General features: G+C 36.3%; 1 long non-coding RNA gene across 1 annotated transcript in view; it reads right to left on the bottom strand.

Annotated features, from left to right (window-relative positions):
• Positions 1-16,796: 16,796 nt before the first annotated feature.
• LOC109549362 (uncharacterized) overlaps positions 16,797-21,255 on the bottom strand; it is a 30,288-nt gene continuing 25,829 nt past the window's right edge. The window contains exon 3 of the long non-coding RNA XR_002175652.3: positions 16,797-17,242. This is a non-coding gene — a long non-coding RNA (uncharacterized lncRNA). The remainder of the gene's footprint in view (positions 17,243-21,255) is intronic.

The following is a 21,255-nucleotide window of genomic DNA, read 5'->3' as shown; positions in this document are numbered from 1 at the left end:
ACAGTGAACATCCTTACAAATACATCTTTGTCCATATCTAATTAGTGTCTTTGGACAGATTTCTAAGAAGTGGAATTACTGAGTTAAAGCTATGAGCTTTCAAAGTTCTTATTATTACCATGCTACTTCTCAGAATCTATCTATAAATCTACAATTTATAACGCCAAGAAAAACAGTACCTTTACAGAATCAGATACCTAAAACAATTCGTTTTTATATTCCAACAGCTGTATTATGACTTCTACATGTCAAACCTTAAATTTCATAGAAATGGGATGAAGAATAGTTCACAGCACTCTAAAACTACCTGAAATCTGAGAATAAGACTATGGCTGCCCTCCTTCTCTTATTATTCACACTAAAGATATATGTGTACCCTCAGTTACTGGAAAATAATATAATTGATTGGTACAATTAACTTAGAACATGCTTAAAGTCAACGAAAAATTATCCCAAGGCTTGAAACTATTTTGACATTCTCCCAGTATATTTAATTGGTATAGAAAAGCCAATTATTTACTAAAAGCTACTGTTAAACTTTGAATTACTTTTCATTCCTATATATCTTTTCAGCATCATTTAGACTGTGTACTGTGGAACTTTCTTTCCTGTTTTATTTTAGCAATAGGCACAAGACCCAAGGCTATCTCTGGGGCTTGCCAAGACCCAGATGCGAAGCCTTGGAACACTCTAGTAGCAATATCTGTCCTTTTGGTGAGCTCTGTGGGCACTTGTGCACTCAGCTTGGTACTGCCTCTGAGGATGTTATACAGTCAGTCTACTGGTATTTGGGCTGGGTGCTCTCTGAGGAAACATTTGCCTTTCTGCTCACTTTGAATATGTAGCAGATAACATTAGAGCTATTAATTATGTAGAAAAATAATGTTTTCTACACAAAAGCATTTGTTTTAAAATCTTAATTGTTTAATTGCTAGTGTCTCATTCCAACCTAGTTTCCAGCTGTTTGTGAATTTTTTCAGGAGTCAAGAGAGACACTGACTATTTCAGTCCTGGAAAAATTTTGAACAACTGCACCAAATTCATGGAAAGTGGCCAGATTTGCATTCAGGAGTGGCTCTTACAATTTATGATAGTTGAAAATAATTATTGATACCTCCAAGATGCTTCCTCAAAAGTGTTTCCTAATTTACTGTGTTCAGAGTATTTTCTAAATGAAAACCATACTCTGACCCACTATGATAATTGGTTTCCTGTCATTAGATGACCAAAGATCTGTTTTAATGTCTTTTTCAATCAAGAGATTGAAATCCGTGTTCAAATAATACCAGTGATTTATTTAAAGTTATTATCAATTTAGCATAAAGAGTAATCCCAACTGTTTTCCTTTTCGAATATGCAAGATTAGTCAGAAACAAGAAAAAATGCAATTAAATTAACATATTGCCTCCAACAATTTTTAATTTTTCAAGTGAAAAGATAAAAATGCATTTATGAATATTTTGCCTAGTATATGGAAAATAAGATCTAATACCACATCAAAACACATGGACTTCTTCAGATAAATCTTTATCCTATTATTTTAGAAATTGCTAGATTTTAGCTCCTTAATAAACATTTTATCATGAGTTTATGAAAATGTAGTTCATTTTCATTGATAATGAAGTATTCAAATTTTCACACTTCTTTAAAAGTATATTTTCCATAAAAGTTTAAAATCAGAAATTTGTTTCCATTTATTTTGGGTTTTTTTTTTAACATCTTTATTGGAGTATAATTGCTTTACAATGGTGTGTTGTTTCTGCTTTATAACAAAATGAATCGGTTATACATATACATATGTCCCCATATCTCTTCCCTCTTGCATCTCCCTCCCTCCCACCTTCCCTATCCCACCCCTCTACGTGGTCACAAAGCACTGAGCTGATCTCCCTGTGCTATGCGGCTGCTTCCCACTAGCTATCATTTTTAGTCTTTTTTAAAGAGAACGTTATTTATATAATCTTTGAGTTAAAGTACTAAATGAGTGATTAACATTTTCTACCATAATTTGAAATTGTGCACATATAAATGTCTTTTTTCTGCAGTGAAATCAGAAGAACTTCCTATTAGATATCAGTTGAATATTTATCCACCTTTCAAAAGAAGTAGGAAAAATCCCTGCTACAAAGACCATTTAAATGTGGTTTCTCTAATATCTAAATGATTAATAAGATTGAGGATCAATTTGATAGAATGTGGATAGACAGTTCCCAGGTAAGCCCAGTGCAATGAAAATTGTTGATTGGGTAGCAAAATGGTAGCCATTGATCATTTGAAGGCATTAGGTTTTGGTATCTCTGTTTTATTATAAAGGGGATAATTTCTTTTTAACTGTGGACTTTGGAAACAACCCAGATTAGCCCAAGTGATTTGGGTTAATGTATCCTGTTTTGCAAAACTATCAATTTGAATAAAACTATAACTAATTACCGTATGAACCAGACAACTAAGAGAGGTCTTTTGGTTTGCATTTGGCACCAGGCTCAGACTCAACAATGATACAAAAACTACTGAACCACATTTAACTTTGCTCCTTTCTCTTCAAACCTATACTTTCTTTCACTTCTTAAATATGTGCTCTCATCTGTTTCTTGTTCCTATGTACAGGGTCTAAAATCTTCCAGCCAAGGCATCTTTCCGTTAGAGAGAGGACCCAACACATAGTGATATCACTGGTCACAACTTTCTCTTGTCACTGGCTTCAGTGAGCAGTATGACACCGGGGCTAGATTAGCTTTGGTCTACTTGTTCTTTCTGACTGATGCTAATGGTCACTCTGTTCTCCATGTAGTCTGAACGAACTGGGAAAAACTTTTTTTCTGTCCCTATAGGGAACAAAACAGATTTTTCCTATAGGGAAAAAAAAATCTTTGGGCTGGAAATCAGCAACCCAGATGTGGGCAGGACAGTAATCTGTCTCTGCTTTGGCTCTTTCACAGATAATCCCTTAGGTCAGGGGTCCCCAATCCCCGGGCCGTGGACCAGTACCAGTCCACAGCCTGTTAGGAACCAGGCTGCACAGCAGGAGGTGAGTGGGTGGTGGGCGAGCAAAGCTTCATCTGCCGCTCCCCATTGCTCCCCATCACTCGCATTACCGCCTGAACCATCCCCCAGCCCCAGTCCATGGAAAAATTGTCTTCCATGAAACTGGTCCCTGGTGCCAAAAAGGTTGGGGACTGCTGACTTAGGCCCATATTTTCCTCCTGCTTGAGAGCAGAGATGGCCCCAGCACAGCAGTCTCCAGCCAGAGCCTGAGACTGACGCAGTAAGCTGCAGCGTGGGTGGGTGTGAGTAGGAGGAAGGATCAGGGTGGTAGAGATGTGGACAGGAGGGTTGCCTAACTGGAACAGTGGCTACACTTTGAGAAACAGGGCACGGAAAAGTTGCAAGCTTTACATAGGGCGGAAATATTCAGGCCTTGAAATTCTGCAAGTAAGATTGGTATTAAGAAGCAATTATAATTTTGTGTACAGAGAAGTGACATTCATGCAACTTCAAGCTGCTTGGAAGTTTCCAGTTTTGTCTTCCTTATATTTTCCTTTTCCTGTACTCTTCTTTATCCCTTTTCTCTTTTTGTTCTTCTCTTAAAAAGCTCTCATCAGGTGACATAAGCAAAAGTGCCAGAGTGAGAACTTCTGAAAATTCTCTCCTTCATAAAAAGCAATGAGAAAACTGGCAAAAATGGTCAGAATCAATTTCTTGAAATTTTGAAAATTAACCAAAGAAGTTCAGCAATTCAGAAACTGTTCAGTTGAGAAAGATAGTTGAGCCATGCTAAGAACAGTAAGGTTTGTGGCATTTTAACTTGCCCTCTTCTCATCTGCACTTCCCAGCTCAGTGGTAGCCTTGAAAACTAACAGCACATAATCATAGTGAAAACCAGCAGTCTGGCAGCCATTGGAAGGAGCAGAATATAGTTGGAACTCCTTAAAAGTTCTGTTCCCAGAGAACCGGCATTATTTGACTTATCTAATGGTTCTCTAGAACACTCTACTTGCAAGGTTGTCTTTATTTGACCGTACTCAGAGCTCCTTCAGTGTGAAAAGTCTTTTCTTTGGGGCTTTTGTAGAAAACAATTACAGAAAATTGTTAACATTGTAGCTGCCTGAGTCATGGATAGCTTTTGGAGCAAACAACAGACTAATCAAAAAGCTTAAAAGGAAAACTTGGGAAATAAGGTGTCCATAAGGGCTTTGGTAAACTCTGAGATATTCCTGGTAATCTAGAAAGCTGTCCAGGGCTGTGTGTCTTCTCAGGAAAGCCCTCCAAAGGCCTTAGGTTCTCACCCTTGGCTGGTGTTGAGGTTCTGCACAAGCTGGAAGGGAAGGCTAAGGCAGTGTTCTCAACTAACTGCCTGGCACAATGATGGAGGCATATCCTAACATGCACTCAGAGCCCTTTGTCAAAGATAAGGAGACTCATTGGTTCTAGGCATTGGAGGAAATCTCTTCCTAATTATAAGCTGACAACAAACCTAACTGAGCAGAGATTTCAATGGCCAGAAATGACAAAGAATACAGACTTTATGGAATTAGTGCAGAAAAGTCACCAAACAACAACAAACAGCAGTAGCAACAAACCCTGGGGAGGGGGAGATTCTGATTTCCATAGTTCCCACATTACATTATTTAAAAATGTCAATTTTTCAACATGAATTTATTAAACATGCAAAGAAATAAGAAATTTGGCCTATAACATGAAAAAAAGCAATCAATAGAAAATGTCCCTTAGGAAGCTCAGATATTGGACAGATTAAACAAAGACTTCAAATCATCTATTTTAAATATATTCAAAGAAGAAAAATAAACCAAGTTTAAAGAACAAAAGGAAGGTATGGGAATGATGTCTTGTTTTGAAGGGTAGTTTTACTGGATAGAGGATTCTTTGCTGGCATTCTTTTGCTTTCAGCATTTTGAATATGTCATCCCTCAGCTTTCTGGCTTTCATGCTTTCTGATAGAAATCAGCTGTTAATCATATTGAGGATTCCTTGTCTGAGAGGAGTTGCATCTCTCTTGCTGTCTTAAAGAATCCCTATTTGTTTTTGTCTTTCCAAAAATGTGATGTGTTGAGGTGTGGTTGTCCTTGATTTTATCCTACTTGGGGTTTGTTGAGCTCCTGGGATGTATAGATTAATGTTTTTCATTAGATTTGGGTACATTTCCCATCATTAGCTCTTCAAATATTCTTTTTGCCTCTTTCTCTCCTCTTCTGCTGGAACTTTGTCTAGGCATATGTTATTTAATATGCTTGATGATATTTTACAGGTCTTTGGGATTATGTTCGTTTTTATTTGTTTTTCTTTTCTTCAGACTGGTTAATTTCAATTGACCTATCTTCAAGTTTACTTATTCTTCTGCCTGCTCAAACCTGTTATTGAGCCCTTTTAGTGAATTTTCCATTTAGTTATTGTGCGTTTTGATGCCTCTGTGTGTGTGTGTGTGTGTGTGTGTGTGCACGTGTGTGTGTGTGTGTGTATATATATATATATACTTTTTAAATAATGTCTATCTCTATATTGGTATTCTCCACTGTACTTAGGGAAAAGATATAGAAAGTGTAAATATATCTGTAACAAGTGAAGATATTGAATTAGTAATAAAAAACATCTCACAAAGAAAAGCCTAAGACCAGATTACCTCACTGATGAAAGCTACCAAACTATTAAAGAAGAATTAACACCAATACATTGCAAGTTCTTCCAAAAAAATAAAGATGAAAGAATACATCAAAACTCATTGTATGAGACCAATAACTGCTATTATACCAAAATTAGACAAAGATAACACAAAATAACTACAAGCCAATATTCTTTATAAATATAGATCCCAAAAATCATTAACAAAATACTATCAAACTGAATCCAGTAACATAGAAAGAGTATTAAACATCATGTCAAAGTAGAATTTATCCCAGAATGTAAGGTCAGTTTAACACATGAAAATCGATCAATGTAATGTACCATATAAATAGAATAAAAGGCAAAACCATGTGATCATCTCAGTAGACACAGAAAAGTCATTGACAAAATTCAGTATCCTTTACTGATAAAAATACCAAACAAACTAAACATAGGACTTCTTCAGCCTGATAAAGCACACACAGGTGTCCCCCACTTTTCAAAAATTTGCTTTATAACACTTCACTTTTACTAAGGACCTACATTAGTAACTGTTTTCACTAACCAAAAGAAATATGAAGAGGATTTTTCCAGATCCATGCTTTATCTCAGGTTACTTTGTGCATCCCTTAGCAAGATGTATCCTTTGCTAATTGCTTCTTTATTTTACACCATTTGAGCTTACAAAAGGTTTCATAGGAATGCTCTACTTTTGGATAGCAGGGAATCCTGTATACAAAAAAACCCACAACTAACATCATACTTAATGGTGAAAGACTGAAAACTTTCCTACTAAGATCAGAAACAAGATAAGGATGTATGTTCTTACCACTTCTCTTCAACATTGTACTGGAGGTTCTAGCCAGGGCAATTAGGCAAGAATGAGAAATAAAAAACATTCTTTATGCTAAGTGAAATAAGTCAGACAGAGAAAGACAAATACCATATGATTTTATTCATATGTGGAATCTAAAAAACAAAACAGAAACAGACACATAGACTTATAGATAGAGAACAAACTGATGGTTGCCAGAGGGGAGGGCGGTGTGGGGACAGACTAAATAAATGAAGGGAATTAAGAGGTACAAGCTTCCAGCTATAAAATAAGTAAGTCATAGGGATATAATGTATACATAGAGAATATAGTCAATAATATTGTAACAACTTTGTATGGCAATGGATGGTAACTGGACTTATTGTGGTGATTATTTTATAATGTATAGTAATGTTAAATCACTATGTCGTACACCTAAAACTAATGTAATATTGTACTTAATAACTTAATACAAACAAGTAAAAGATATCAAATATATATATATATTTTGAATATTTTATTTTTTTATACAGCAGGTTCTTATTAGTTATCCATTTTATACATATTAGTGTATATATGTCAATCCCAATCTCCCATTTCATCCTCCCCCCCCCACCCTGCGCTTTCCCCCTTGGCATCCATATGTTCGTTCTCTACATCTGTGTCTCTATTTCTGCCTCGCAAACTGCTTCATCTGTACCATTTTTCTAGGTTCCACATATATGTGTTAATATACGATACTTGTTTTTCTCTTTCTGACTTACTTCACTCTGTATGACAGTCTCTAGATCCATCCACGTCTCTACGAATGACTCAATTTCATTCCTTTTTATGGCTGAGTAATATTCCATTGTATATATGTACCACATCTTCGTTATCCATTCAACTGTCGATGGACATTTAGGTTGATTCCATGTCCTGGCTATTGTAAATAGTGCTGCAATGAACATTGGGGTGCATGTGTCTTTTTAAATTATGGTTTCCTCTGGGTATATGCCCGGTAGTGGGATTGCTGGGTCATATGGTAATTCTATTTTTAGTTTTTTAAGGAACCTCCATACTGTCCTCCATAGTGGCTGTATCAATTTACATTCCCACCAACAGTGCAAGAGGGTTCCCTTTACTCCACACCCTCTCCAGCATTTGTTGTTTGTAGATTTTCTGATGATGCCCATTCTGACTGGGCATATGAGGTGATACCTCATTGTAGTTTTGATTTGCATTTCTCTAATAATTAGTGATGTTGAGCATCCTTTCATATGTTTGTTGGCAATCTGCATGTCTTCTTTGGAGAAATGTCTATTTAGGTCTTCTGCCCATTTTTGGAATGGGTTGTTTGTTTTTTTAATATTGAGCTGCATGAGCTGTTTATATATTTTGGAGATTAATCCTTTGTCCGTTGATTCATTTGCAAATATATTCTCCCACTCTGAGGTCAAATATATTTTTAAAAAAAAATAAAACCCATCCAGATTGGAAAGGAAAAAGCAAAACTCTCTCATTTCAGATAATATGATCTTGTACATATAAAATACCAAGAAGTCCACTAAAAAAAAACTATTAAACTTAATAAACAAGTTCAGCAAGCTTGCAGGATACAAAATCAATACATAAAAATTAATTATATGTCTCTATGCTTACAGTAAACAATCTGAAAATGAAATTGAAAAAAAACAATTCCTTTACAATAGCATCAAAAATAAAATACTTAGAAATAAATGTAACTAAAGAAGAAGTGCAGGGCTTCCCTGGTGGCGCAGTGGTTGAGAGTCCACCTGATGATGCAGGGGACACGGGTTCGTGCCCCGGTCTGGGAAGGTCCCACATGCCGCGGTGCAGCTAAGCCCGTGAGCCATGGCTGCTGAACCTGCACGTCCGGAGCCTGTGCTCCGCAACAGGAGAGACCACAGCAGTGAGAGGCCTGTGTACTGCAAAAAAAAAAAAAAAAAAAAAAAAAAAAAAAAAAGAAGTGCAAGACCATCGTTAAGTGAAATTAAAGAAGACTTTCAATGGAAAGATTTCACATGTTCATGGATTGGAATACTCCCCAAATTGAGCTGCAGATTTAATGCAAACCCTGTTAGAATCCCAGCTGTCTTTTTTGCAGAACTTGGCAAGATATTTAGTACTAAAATTCATATCAAAGTACAAGGGATGGAGAATAGTTGAAACAATTTTTTAAAAGAACAACAAAAAGGGAAGGCTCACATGTTCCCCATTCTAAAATTTAGTATAAAATGAAATTAATCTACACTGTGTGGTACTGGAATGAGTTTATAGATAAAGGTATAGATATAGGTCAATGGGATAGAATTGAAAGTCCAGAAATAAAGCATATATTTATGGTCAGTTAATTTTTGAGGAGGATACCACGACAATTCAATGCAGAATAGTCTTTTTAACAAAGTGTGCTGAACAACTAGATATCCAGTAGCAAAATAATTGGATTCCTTCTTCATATCATATACAAAAAGTAAGTCAAAATAAGTCATAAACCTAAATATAAATGCCAGAACTATCAGACTCTTAAAAGAAAACATAGGTGTATACTTCATGATGTTGGATAAGCTAATATTTTCTTAGATATGGCACCTAAACAATAAGCAACTACAGAATACATAGATAAATTGAAATTCAACATCGAAAATGTTTCTACTTCAAAGGACACTATCAAGAAATTGAAAAGACAACACAGACACTGGATGTGGTAATGACTTTTTAAATATAACACCAAAGGCACAAACTGTGAAAAAATAATTGATAAGCTGAACTTCCTTAAAGTTAAAATTTTCTGGTCTGTGAAAGACAGGGTTAAGAGAATAAGAAGGCAAAACCACAGACTGGGAGAAACTATTTGCAAAAGGTAAAATATTTGATAAATGTCTGTTATTCAAAATATACAAGGAACTCTTATGATTCAATAATAAGAAAACAAGCAATCCAATTAAAAAATGAGACCAAGACCTTAACAGACACCTCACCAGAGAAGATATAAAGATAGCAAATAAGCATATGAAAAGATGCTCCACATTATATAGCATCAGGGCAATGCAAATTAAAACAACAGTGAGAGGGCTTTCCTGGTGGCGCAGCGGTTGAGAGTCCGCCTGCCGATGCAGGGGACGCGGGTTCGTGCCCCGGTCCGGGAAGATCCCACATGCCGCGGAGCGGCTGGGCCCGTGAGCCATGGTCGCTGAGCCTGTGCGTCCGGAGCCTGTGCTCCGCAACGGGAGAGGCCACAACAGTGAGAGGCCCGCATACCGCCAAAAAAAAAAAAAAAAAAAAAAAAGATAACCAACAAGGACCTATATATAACACAGGGAATGCTGCTCAGTATTCTGTAATAACTTAAATGGGGAAAGAATTTGAAAAGGAATAGATACATGTGTATTTATAACTGAATCACTTTGCTGTACACCTGAAACTAACACAACATTGTTAATCAAGTATGCTCCAATATAAAATAAAAATTTAAAAAACACAACTAAACATACTCTCATATAATCCAGCAATTATGCTCCTTGGTATTTACCCAAAGGAGTTGTAAACTTTATGCCCACACAAAAGGCTGCCTACAAATGTTTATATCAGCTTTATCCATGATTGTCATAACCTAGAAGCAACCAAGATGTCCTTCAGTAGGTGAATGGATAAATAAACTGTGGTACATCAGGCAATAGAATATTATTCAACACTAAAAAGAAATGTACCATCAAGCCATGAAAAGACATGGAGGAACCTCAAATGAGTATTGCTAAGTGCAAGAAGTCAAACTGAAAAGAAGTTAATCATACATATTGTATGAGTCCAACTATATGACATTCTGGAAAAGGTAAAACTATGGAGACTGGAAAAAGAGTAGCAGTTGCAGTGGACTGGGGAGAGGGAGGGATAAGCAGAGCATAGAGGATTCTTAGGACAGTGAAACATTTCTGCATGATGTTATAATAGTTGATGCATGGCATTATACCTGCCCCAAACCCATAGAATATACAACACCAGGAGTGAACCATAATAACCATAACTATAGGCCTCGGGTGATTATGATGTGTCAGTGAGGTTCATTACTTGTAACTCTGGTGGGGGATGTTAATAGTAGGGGGAGTCTATGCATGTGTGAGGGCAGGGAGCATATGGGAAAAATCTCTACCTTCCTTTCAGTTTTGCTGTGAACTTAAAACTCCTCTTTAAAAAGTCATATATATGACTTTTAAAAAGGCAACACACAGAATGGGAGAAAATTTGCAAATCATCTATCTGATAAGAGTCTAGAATTCAGAATATAAAACTGTTACTACTCAAATATTTTTTAAAAACGAACAAAGGAGAAAGGGGGGCTTCCCTGGTGGCGCAGTGGTTGAGAGTCCGCCTGCTGATGCAGGGGACACGGGTTCGTGCTCCGGTCTGAGAGGATCCCACATGCCGCGGAGCGGCTGGACCCGTGAGCCATGGCTGCTGAGCCTGTGCATCCGGAGCCTGTGCTCTGCAACGGGAGAGGCCACAACAGTGAGAGGCCCGCGTACCACAAAAAAAAAAAAAAAAAAGGAGAAAGGATTTTTACAGACATTTCTCCAAAGAAGATATACATGGCCAAGAAGCACATGAAAAGATGTCCAGTGTCATTTGGCATCAGGGAAATCTAAATCAAAACTAAAATAAGATAACCCTTAACACCGAACAGCATGGCAGTAATCAAAAATTGAACAAAAGGATGTGGAGCAATTAGAACACTCATACATCGCTGGTCCGAATGTAAAATGATGCAGCCACTTTGGAGAACAGTTAGGCAGTTAAGTTAAACATAGGGTTACCATTTGACCCAACGTTTCCATTCCTAGGGATATGCCCAAGAGAATGAAAATATATATCTACAGAAAAACCTGTACACAAACGTTCATAGCAACTTTATTTTATAACAGTAAGATAGTAGAAATAACCCAAATATTCATCACTGATGATTTCATAAACAAAATGTGATATGTCTACACAATGGAATATTTTTCAGCCATAAAAATGAACGACATACTGAGTCATGCTACAACAAGGATGAACCTTGAAAGCATTGTGCTAAGGGAAAGAAACCAGACACAAAAGGCCACATGTTATATGAATTGATTTATATGAAATATTTAGAATAGACAAATCTCTAGATACAGAAAATTAATTAGTTGCCAAGGGCTAGAGGGAAAAATGGGAACTACTGTTGGCTTTGGAATTTCTTAGGGGACTGATGAAAATATTTGGGGATTAGATAGTGACAGTGGGTACACAGTCTTGTTAACATTTGAAAAATATAACTGGTACATTTTAAAATGGTAAATTCTATCATATGTAAATTAGATATTAATAAAAAAAAATTTCTCACCACCTGCCCCCCACTGCCAATGATTATAGTCAAAGTTAACGGTAAAGGATGACTCACACTGTCACGTTCACACTGACAGGGAAGGAACATTTTTAACTTCCTCTTCACCCATATCAAGTCTCTAGTTAGCCTATGAGCAGCGATCCTATTTTACCCTCTCCCACTCCTCCACACATCAACATTGTATACAACTAAAACCATGTTATTAACACTGCAGATAAGCTAGAAAGAAAATACATTTTAAAAGGGCAATAAAATATGTTGTATGTGAGAAGAAATTATCAGAACCTTCCTTAAAACTAGTCTGATGATATCACTCCTGCTTTGCAAACACCCAAAGTCTCCCTATTACCTTCAGAAAAGAGTCTACGTTCCTTATTCTGACCTGCAAGGCCTTTGCAGTTCTAGCCCAACTTCCTAGGATCAGACAAGCACTTTCTAAACTCTAGTCACATTGAATCTCTCACTGTTTTCTGAACATAATTTAAGAGTTTTCATGATTCAGAACCTTTAAACATAGTTTTACTTCAAACTGGAAAGTAGGATGTCTTTGGTTGATTTGCCCTAGAGTGGTTTTATAGCTTTCTTTTCTTAAAACACAAATTAATGGCTCAGTGGTTACTATTCATAACTCAAGCAGTGAACTGTAGGTCTACTTCCTTTGATAAACATGATCTGTCAGACATAATACCATCATTCTAAATACTGTGTTAAGAAAAATTATCCAAAATTTAGGAATAAGACAAAGTACAACTTCTTTCAATGTTATACTGGAGCACTGTTCATCTAGGGGAATGGAGCTTTGTTTATGTGACTATTAACTGCTGATTAAGGCCCAGACTCTGTGTTTCATGTTAATTATAGATTTTTATTTGGTAGAGATACAAATGAATTCTTCCTCGTAGAAGAGTTAACCACAAATGTTATGGTTTTACTGACTATAGAATATTACGTTGTTTTGTAGCTGACTCAGCAATCTTATTCTGGTTTTCTTTCCTCATTTCCTATAGATACTCATGTCCTCAAATACTCTTTGAACCAGTGTTATCATCTTCCTGGTTTCCTTATTAGTGAGTTAAGTACACGCACTTATTCTACACTTGTAGAAGAAGTATGTTATTTCCTTTTATATTTCACAGTTTTACATTAAGTTACTAATCTAAGTTGTCTGGTTTTCAGAAATCTTTCCAAGACTTGTGGCATAATCAAATTTTTTAAAATAAATTTATTAATTTTATTTATTTATTTTTGGCTGCATCGGGTCTTCGTGGCTGTGTGCAGGCTTTCTCTAGTTGCGGTGAGCCGGGGCTACTCTTCGTTGCGGTGCGTGGGCTTCTCATTGCGGTGGCTTCTCTTATTGCAGAGCATGGGCTCTAGAGCGCAGGCTCAGTAGTTGTGGCTCACGGGCTTAGTTGCTCTGCAGCATGTGGGATCTTCCTGGACCAGGGCTCGAACCTGTGTCCCCTGCATTGGCAGACGGATTCTTAACCACTGTGCCACCAGGGAAGCCGATAATTTTTTTTTAACTCCAAAAGATTTTTTTAAAGAAAAAGTCCATATTTAAAGAAGAAACATGAGCCTTTTACATTTCAAATCAACCTACTTTCTCGTAGCCCAATGCATTAAGTATGAGTGATGAGCAGAGAGCCTTGCAGGCATATACCCCTTCTGCATCTGTTTCTTCAGAGTAATATAAATCCTATGTCCTATTTTCACCCACAGGCAGGTCCTTGAAGAGATATTATTTATGAAGTGGAGAAATAAAGGACTCCAAATGATGTAATAGCAAATCTGATTAATGGAATCCATGTGAAATTCTTGACATTCATTTGCCTTAATTGAATGCCTAATCGTGACTCCCAGATGTTAGACTTTTTTTTTTTAATGTGGGCATGTAATATATAAACTTTTTTCTTTCTTTTTCTTTTAGAGATTTAAATTATTATTCATTTTGAGATTCCCATTAAATTGTGCTGTATCCTCAAACCACTGTTTACCCAACAAATGTTGACAGAAATGCTTTTGTATGAAGTTTATTCACTAATATTTAAAAATGCTAAAATAATAGAAGAATAAAAATGCAGCTTGAATTTTGGTATATCCATTTATAATTACCCACAAAAGTTTAAAAAAATTAATATGTAGCAAAAAAGAAAAAAACATGCTTAAAAATGGTATATGCAAACTGATGATAGATGACAGACAAGATGTACGTGGGTTTTAAGAAAAATGATAGCGCAGGGTAGACTTACATTCTTGATATTCTTGTCCTTGGCTTATTACCTTTGGTGCAGTAACTATAGACTTATTCCTGATAACACATTTATTGCTTAAATTCTTCTGTTTTATGAATTACCTGGGTTTTCAACATTTTGCTTTATATCACACTTCTCTAAACACTAATAATATCATACTTTTTAAGTTTTCCTTTGAGTTTTTTAGCTTTGCTTGGTTTTTTTTGTATTTAAGCATAAAAATCTGAATTGAATAAATACACTTCAGATGGAAAGTTAAAATTCTTTGTGGAAAGTAGTTGCTATTTTTATGCCACAATATAAATAATAAGACAAAGAATAATTCTATTTTAAGTGAATTTGCATGGTTTTGATAAGTTTCAGGGAAATGAATCTTTGGTTCCTGCTTTAATTCAGACAAGAAGCAAAGGATTTTATGAATAAAAGGTTTTTCAATATGCTTCATTGCTACAAAGTTTCTTTTATTTCCCTAATGGATTACTTCCCTATTATGAAGAAATGACTCTCTAAAGGACAGTCATTTATTACACCTGAGCCTTCCTGGTCCCACTTGTACCACATGCTGCTTAATAATTTGCCATGATTTAGGAAGGTTGCCATGATTTAGGAAGGTTGCCATGATTTAGGAAGGTTGCCATGACCACTCAATTAAACAATGGCTTTGGATGCAGCCTATAGCATGAGGCACATCCTTAGCACACATTGAGAACCGTCTTGTTAATTTGACAGAATCCAGCAACAACCACAGTGTTATGAATATCCCACAGACAACAGACAACCTATCCCGGAAGACTAAAGTAGTCACTAGTTTTCTTTGATACAACTAGGCAGGTGTGGTGTTGCCATAGAGTAGAAATGGAGCCATGGAGAGAAGGAAGTAGACTACGATCTAGGAAACTGGATTTCTAATTCTGGCTCTAATACTCTTTATTTAGCTTTTGACCCTTGGGTAACGGTATTCTGAGCTTCGATTTCCTCCTCAATATAGAATGTGAGCTATAGCTGATAATTTCTTTGACATTTCCCTAATCAATGGCACACTTCTATGTAAGTTATGTTAAAGGTAGAAAATATTTTGCAAAATATTACCAGGATATTTATAAAAGTCTCACTGGCTTATTTGCATGCTGCATCCTGAAACAATGTGATTAAAAATCAAACATTATAAGACAGGATAACTAATTTAAAACTGAAATTGTCAAAAAATTTTATTTACTTCTGGGCCAGTGATATAGAATTGCCAGACAATATACTTTAACAGTAGTTTTACGGCAGAGCTTCCCATGGGGAAAACAGACACATGTCCTTATTTCTAGATAATGAAATCTGAAGGATAAAGGAAATATGAATGAGTTATGAAGATAAATTTTACTGAATTCACAATTATGCCTTGGACCCTTCCTGCATTATTAAGGTTTGGAATAATCTCCATCTGGTGAATTTTTTAGACTGTGGAAAATAGGTAGAATGTATTCAATAAACGGTATAGGTATAGTCTTTGAAGTAAATGAATTCACTTGGTACCTAATTAAAACAGATTTAAAACTAACACTTTAACTTTTAGCTTCTTTTTTTTTTTACTCTATCATTTCAATAATAATCTATTTGTGAAATTCAACATGTAATTTTATTTTTTACCTTCATAGGTCTGCTTAAAGTAAATGAGTATTAATTTACATGGACTATAATGTCTAGGGCAATATGACTGTGTGGTTCTCTTTGCATGATACCTAGTATTAGTAGAGTAGAAATGTGAAACACTTTGCAGTGCTTCCTAGTACAGTGCAAAGGTCATAAATTTGGAGCTGGCATATCTAGTTTCTTTTCAAATCATTTCTGACTGATAACGGACAAGCCAGTTAGAGTTTCTGAGACATTTTCCCCATTTATAGAAATAGACATAATAATACTTTCCAGGATCTTTCCAATGTGTAAACAATAACATAAAACAATGACATTTATTTGCAGGGTAGTATCTGTGCACATTCACTCAAGTAAATTATTTTTCCCATCTTGCTAGACGTTAAGAGCAAGAGACGCACTTGGCGGTTTGATCAGGAATAGGAAAGGAGATGAAGGAGGAGTGGAAGGACAAGGACAGCATTTTACAGGTTTTCAAAATATGACATGTGCAGCTCGTGTCTTTAAAAAAAAGCACTAGTAACGCCTATCCCACATCACCTGTGAGCATTAATTGAGAAAAATGTCTTAAATGCTTTGAGGTTTTCTCTTTATAATTTCTAAAATAGAAATAGCTTGTTTTACTTGATATAAAGGATATCTGCCATTATAATTTTTTTTTTTTTTTTGCTGTACGCGGGCCTCTCACTGCTGTGCCCTCTCCCGTTGCAGAGCATAGGCTCCGGACGCACAGGCTCAGCGGCCATGGCTCACGGGCCCAGCTGCTCCGCGGCATGTGGAATCTTCCCAGACCGGGGCACAAACCCGTGTCCCCTGCATCTGCAGGTGGACTCTCAACCACTGCGCCACCAGGGAAGCCCTGCCATTATAATTTTGATGCATATCTTTAAAGACTTTCTGTACCTAAATAAAGAGAAAAAATTCCCCAAAGAATGAGTTTCTATACGTACAATATTTTGAAATCTGATTTTTTCCTAATAATATCAATTGAAGAACTCCTATGTCAAATACAGATTTACCACATATTTTGAATGGTTGAATAGCATTCCATTTTATGGATATATTACAATTTATTTAAGCAATTCCAAATTGTTTGACATTATCTTGCTTATAGGAGTGAAAAATTGGAAGCTATAATCAACTTTGCTGTATGTAAATACTTGTGCACTTGTCTGAGTGCTTCCTCAAGATAAATTAGTCAACAGTTATGCCCTGTATTCAGACTTGACATATGGTGCTGAAAGCCAGTGTATTACTTACCTTTATTGCATTTATAAACTCACCCCCCAAACTTAGTGGCTTGAATAACAATAATCATTTATTATTACCTATGGTTTCCATTGGTGAGAAATTCAGACACACTAGGGTTGGCTTGGCTGTACTTTGCGATATCTGGATCTCAGCTGGAAGACTAGAAGTGTAGGGGCTACGGTCATATGAAGATTTGGTCATTCACTCATATTTCTATGTGTCTGGTGGTTGATGTTAAGCACTGGCTGAGTGCCTACCTTCTTCACATGGTGGTGGCTGGGTTTCAGGAGAAATCATCTAGAGAAAGAGAGAGAGAACACTAGGTAAAACCATATTGTATTTTATGCCTTGGAAGTCACACAGTATCACTTCACCACATTCTGTTAGTTGAAGCAGTTACAAAGGTCACTGAGATTGGGACTTCCCTGGTGGTGCAGTGGTTAAGAATCTGCCTGCCAATGCAGGGGATGTGGGGTCGATCCCTGGTCCGGGAAGATCCCACATGCTGTGGAGCAACTAAGCCTGTGTGCCACAACTACTGAGCCTGCGCTCTAGAGCCCGCAAGCCACAGCTACTGAGCCTGCGTGCTGCAACTACTGAAGCCCATGTGCCTAGAGCTGGTGCTCTGCAGCAAGAGAAGCCACCACAATGAGAAGCCCGTGCACCACAATGAAAAGTAGCCCTTGCTCGCCACAACTAGAGAAAGCCCTTGCACAGCAACGAAGACCCAATGCAGCCAAAAATAAATTAATTAATTTTAAAATAAAGAAAAGGTCACTGAGGTTCAAGGGGAGGGGACATAGACCCCACTGCTCAATGGAGGAGAGTTGATGTTGCATTTATAAGAAAAACGTGACATAGATTATATATTGCTACTGCTCTCTTTGGAAAACAGTATCTGCCCTAGCCAGTATTAGGACTTTTGATATATATTTTGAGTAGTATCTTTGCCTATCCAATAATATGAAAAATAGTATTTCACTATCATTTTAGTTTGTTTTTATGATTAAATATCCCAAACATTGTTTTACAAGTTATTTACCATTCATATTTTTCATGATTTTTTTTTTGTTGTTGTTTGACATAACCTTTATGTTTCTATGGATGTATTTAGTTGTTTAATAGTGACTTATAAAACATCTTCATGAATTGGGAGATTCGGATTGACATGTATACACTGATGTGTATAAAATAGATGACTAATAAGAAAAAAAAATCTTCATATACTATATTGAGAAAATAATTCTTTGTCAGTTTCGTTGAAAACATTTTTTCTAGTGTGTCATTTTTTTTTATTGCTTTATTGCATTATTCATTCTTTGTAAACTTTTAAATATATTTCTATCTTATATGCCATGCTTAGGTATACCTTCCTTACCCCAGAATTACAAAAACAACTTTTTTACTTGTATTTGTTTGTAAGTTACAACAAAATAAATTCCATATAGATTAATGACAGGATCTAACATTTTTCCAGGTTTTTAGCTATTCATTTTTGTTTGTTGAAATCATCAAAATAGCAACACATTTTTAAAAATAGTAATATCCAAAGAAAAATAGAGAAGAAATCCAATGCTGATTATGTTCTGTTGAATAATCTGTGCCTGTTCTACATATGGAAATGTTACATTTGTCATGTATTAACTCCCATATATGCTTGAGTCTCTGGACTTTTTATTATTGATCTCTATTGTAATTTAATATCACGTTGCTTTAATCATTACAGTTTAAAAAATACATTTTAATATCTGGAAAGCTCCCTTTATCTAATGTAATCCATGAAAAGCTGTTAAAATACTAGGTCTCTAACTCTGCTTCCTCCCTGGTGATACTATTCAGGCTCATGGCTTTAAGCACTTTCTATGATGACAGCTTCCCTTTTCATATCTCCAGTCCAGGCCTCTTCTGTGAATGCCAAAGCCAGTTACTCCCTAGGAAGTTGAACAGGCCCCTTTGTTTCAACAAGTCAGAACTAAACCCTTAAATTTTCTTCTTCTCTGTAGATCTTCCAGGTCTTCTCCATCCCAATAAATAGCATTATACCAGCTACTCAGGTAATGTGAAAGGCAGATTTAGGGTTGTGGTAGCCAATCGTCAGTCATTATATCAGCGTAGAAATGGTTGAATTCTTCTAACATATCCATTAAAATAGGAAATGTGACTTTAGGGGGACAAGTTAAATCTACACTGAATCTGGAGTGTCAAAATTTGTGCCTCATTTAGCAGGTGAACATGGGGTGCTAAAAAGGTGAGTCAAGGACCCTTGGTCCTGCAGAGTATGTTAGGAGTTTATTTTTGTGTTAATAGAAGGGGAGTTGGTGTCTTCAGCCTTTCAGGCCATTGTGGTTTCTTGCTAGTTTCTGAGGACTAAACAGTGGTAATAAGTTTGCCCATAAGCAAGGAATGTACTAATACACTTCTGCATTTCTCATAAAGAATATTTTTTAAATACTTGTATCCTCTTATATGCTTTAAATAATTAAAGTAAATATGTAGTTTGAAAAAGTGAAGGTCAAAATAATCCTGAAGAACATACCAAGTGAAGAATTATAGACTTCAATAGGAAGTAAAGGTTAACATTGAAAATCATACGTTAAAACAAGAGTAAGTTCCATTTTCACTATCATTAGATGAATAATTTAAAATATAGCAACTCTAATAAGAATATAAAATCAGTGGAACAATATAAGATGATTTTGAGGAAAATTAAAAAAACACACATGAAACAAATGATGAATGAATTGTATACATTATTATTTGGTGATAGATAATAATTTTGCATCTGGTGACCATCCTTTTATTATTTAGTAAAAATAGTCATATACAGCAACAAGTTTTATAAATAGTAATATCTACAGAAAACAAGAAGGAGTCTTGTGCTGTTTATCCTCCATTTGTCCTTCAGGTGTATTCTCTGCTCTTTTCCATGGTGATCTAGCCTCCAGTAGGCTGACTTCTACCGACTGCATCATCTTAACTCCCTCACCTTTTTAATTTCTCTTGGGTTCATCCAATGGGAGGGACCAGGTAGGTATCAGAGAGCAGAAGAGAAGGGGAAGGGAGGAGGGGAAGGAAATAGAAAGCCAAAGAGAGAGCCATAGGGAAAGAGCTAGAATGTGTTTTGGTTGTGAACATGTTCCTTTACTTGTAGTTGGTCCATTTCCCACGACTTAGTTCTCATCAGACTCAGTATTACCACCATGCTTTGGCCCCTTCAGGCTTTGAGGTGATAATGGCATTCCAAGGTTGCTGCCCTTGGAGTACTTTACCATTCTTTGTTGGTCCTTAACCCTGCCACACTTCTGAAAATACTCTCTTCACTAAAATCTCTCTAATCATCTCTTTGAGAGAGCCTTCTGTTTCCTCCCTGGACCTTGATTGATGAAAGTTCCAACTTTGGTTCTTCAGCCGTATTCACAAAAGGAGAAAGTGTAGCTTGTGAACCCTACAGTGATCATCCTTACAAAGCTATTATGATCACTTCCTACTCTTATATCACTTCAGTCCAACTTAAACTTCTTTTGGGTGACTTTGCATAAGCCAAGTACCAAGCAATAGCAGGATGATAAAAAGAAAGATGAGACAGAATGCCTGTCCCTCAAGAAGCTTGGCTTACTCAGCAGACAATTTATAAACACTTGAAAAATTTTAACAAGATTATGTTATGACAGGATGTGAAAAAGAGACATTAACAGAAAGTAAATATAATTGAAAGCAGAGAAGAAAATGATGATTTGGTCTAGCAGGAAAGGCTTCACTGAGAAGGTGGGACTTTAACCAGACCTGGGAAGATGTAAATATGCTCCTGTATGACTCCACCAGTAAGTGTTTCCTGTCTGTTGCATCACACAGACAGTATTTTTTTTTTCATTTGGATTCCTCTTTCAATATCCTAGAGTCATTATGTACAACCCAAGGTAGTATCTACCCATGCCTACTAGATTGGTTTCTTGCCTGACCTACCCTGTGCCAGAATGTGCTTTGAGTAACATAATGATTCTTTGCTCATCTGTTTGATGCACACTATGCCAACACTGTGTCGGGCACTCAGGAAGGTTTACATGAGGAGAGAATTGCTAGACGATTACATAGGAAGGATTTGCTAAAAGTGACCCCAGAAGACTCCTTAGGGCAAGAAATGGCCCAGCTCTAGAGTCATCAGATCTGTTTTTAATCCAGCTCTTCCATCTGCTAGTCATATGATCTTAAACAAATAAATTTATGTTGTCCCAGTGCCCTTTTCTGTAGAACTGTGGCTTTCATATCTTCTCAAGGGGTTCATGTTGAGTTCTAAATGAAATAATATTTAA

The sequence above is a fragment of the Tursiops truncatus genome, chromosome 7 (assembly GCF_011762595.2).
Source record: "Tursiops truncatus isolate mTurTru1 chromosome 7, mTurTru1.mat.Y, whole genome shotgun sequence".
NCBI classification, from domain to species: domain Eukaryota; kingdom Metazoa; phylum Chordata; class Mammalia; order Artiodactyla; family Delphinidae; genus Tursiops; species Tursiops truncatus.
The sequence above is the reverse complement of the archived record's forward strand: the minus strand, read 5'-3'. Positions and strand labels throughout refer to the sequence as shown.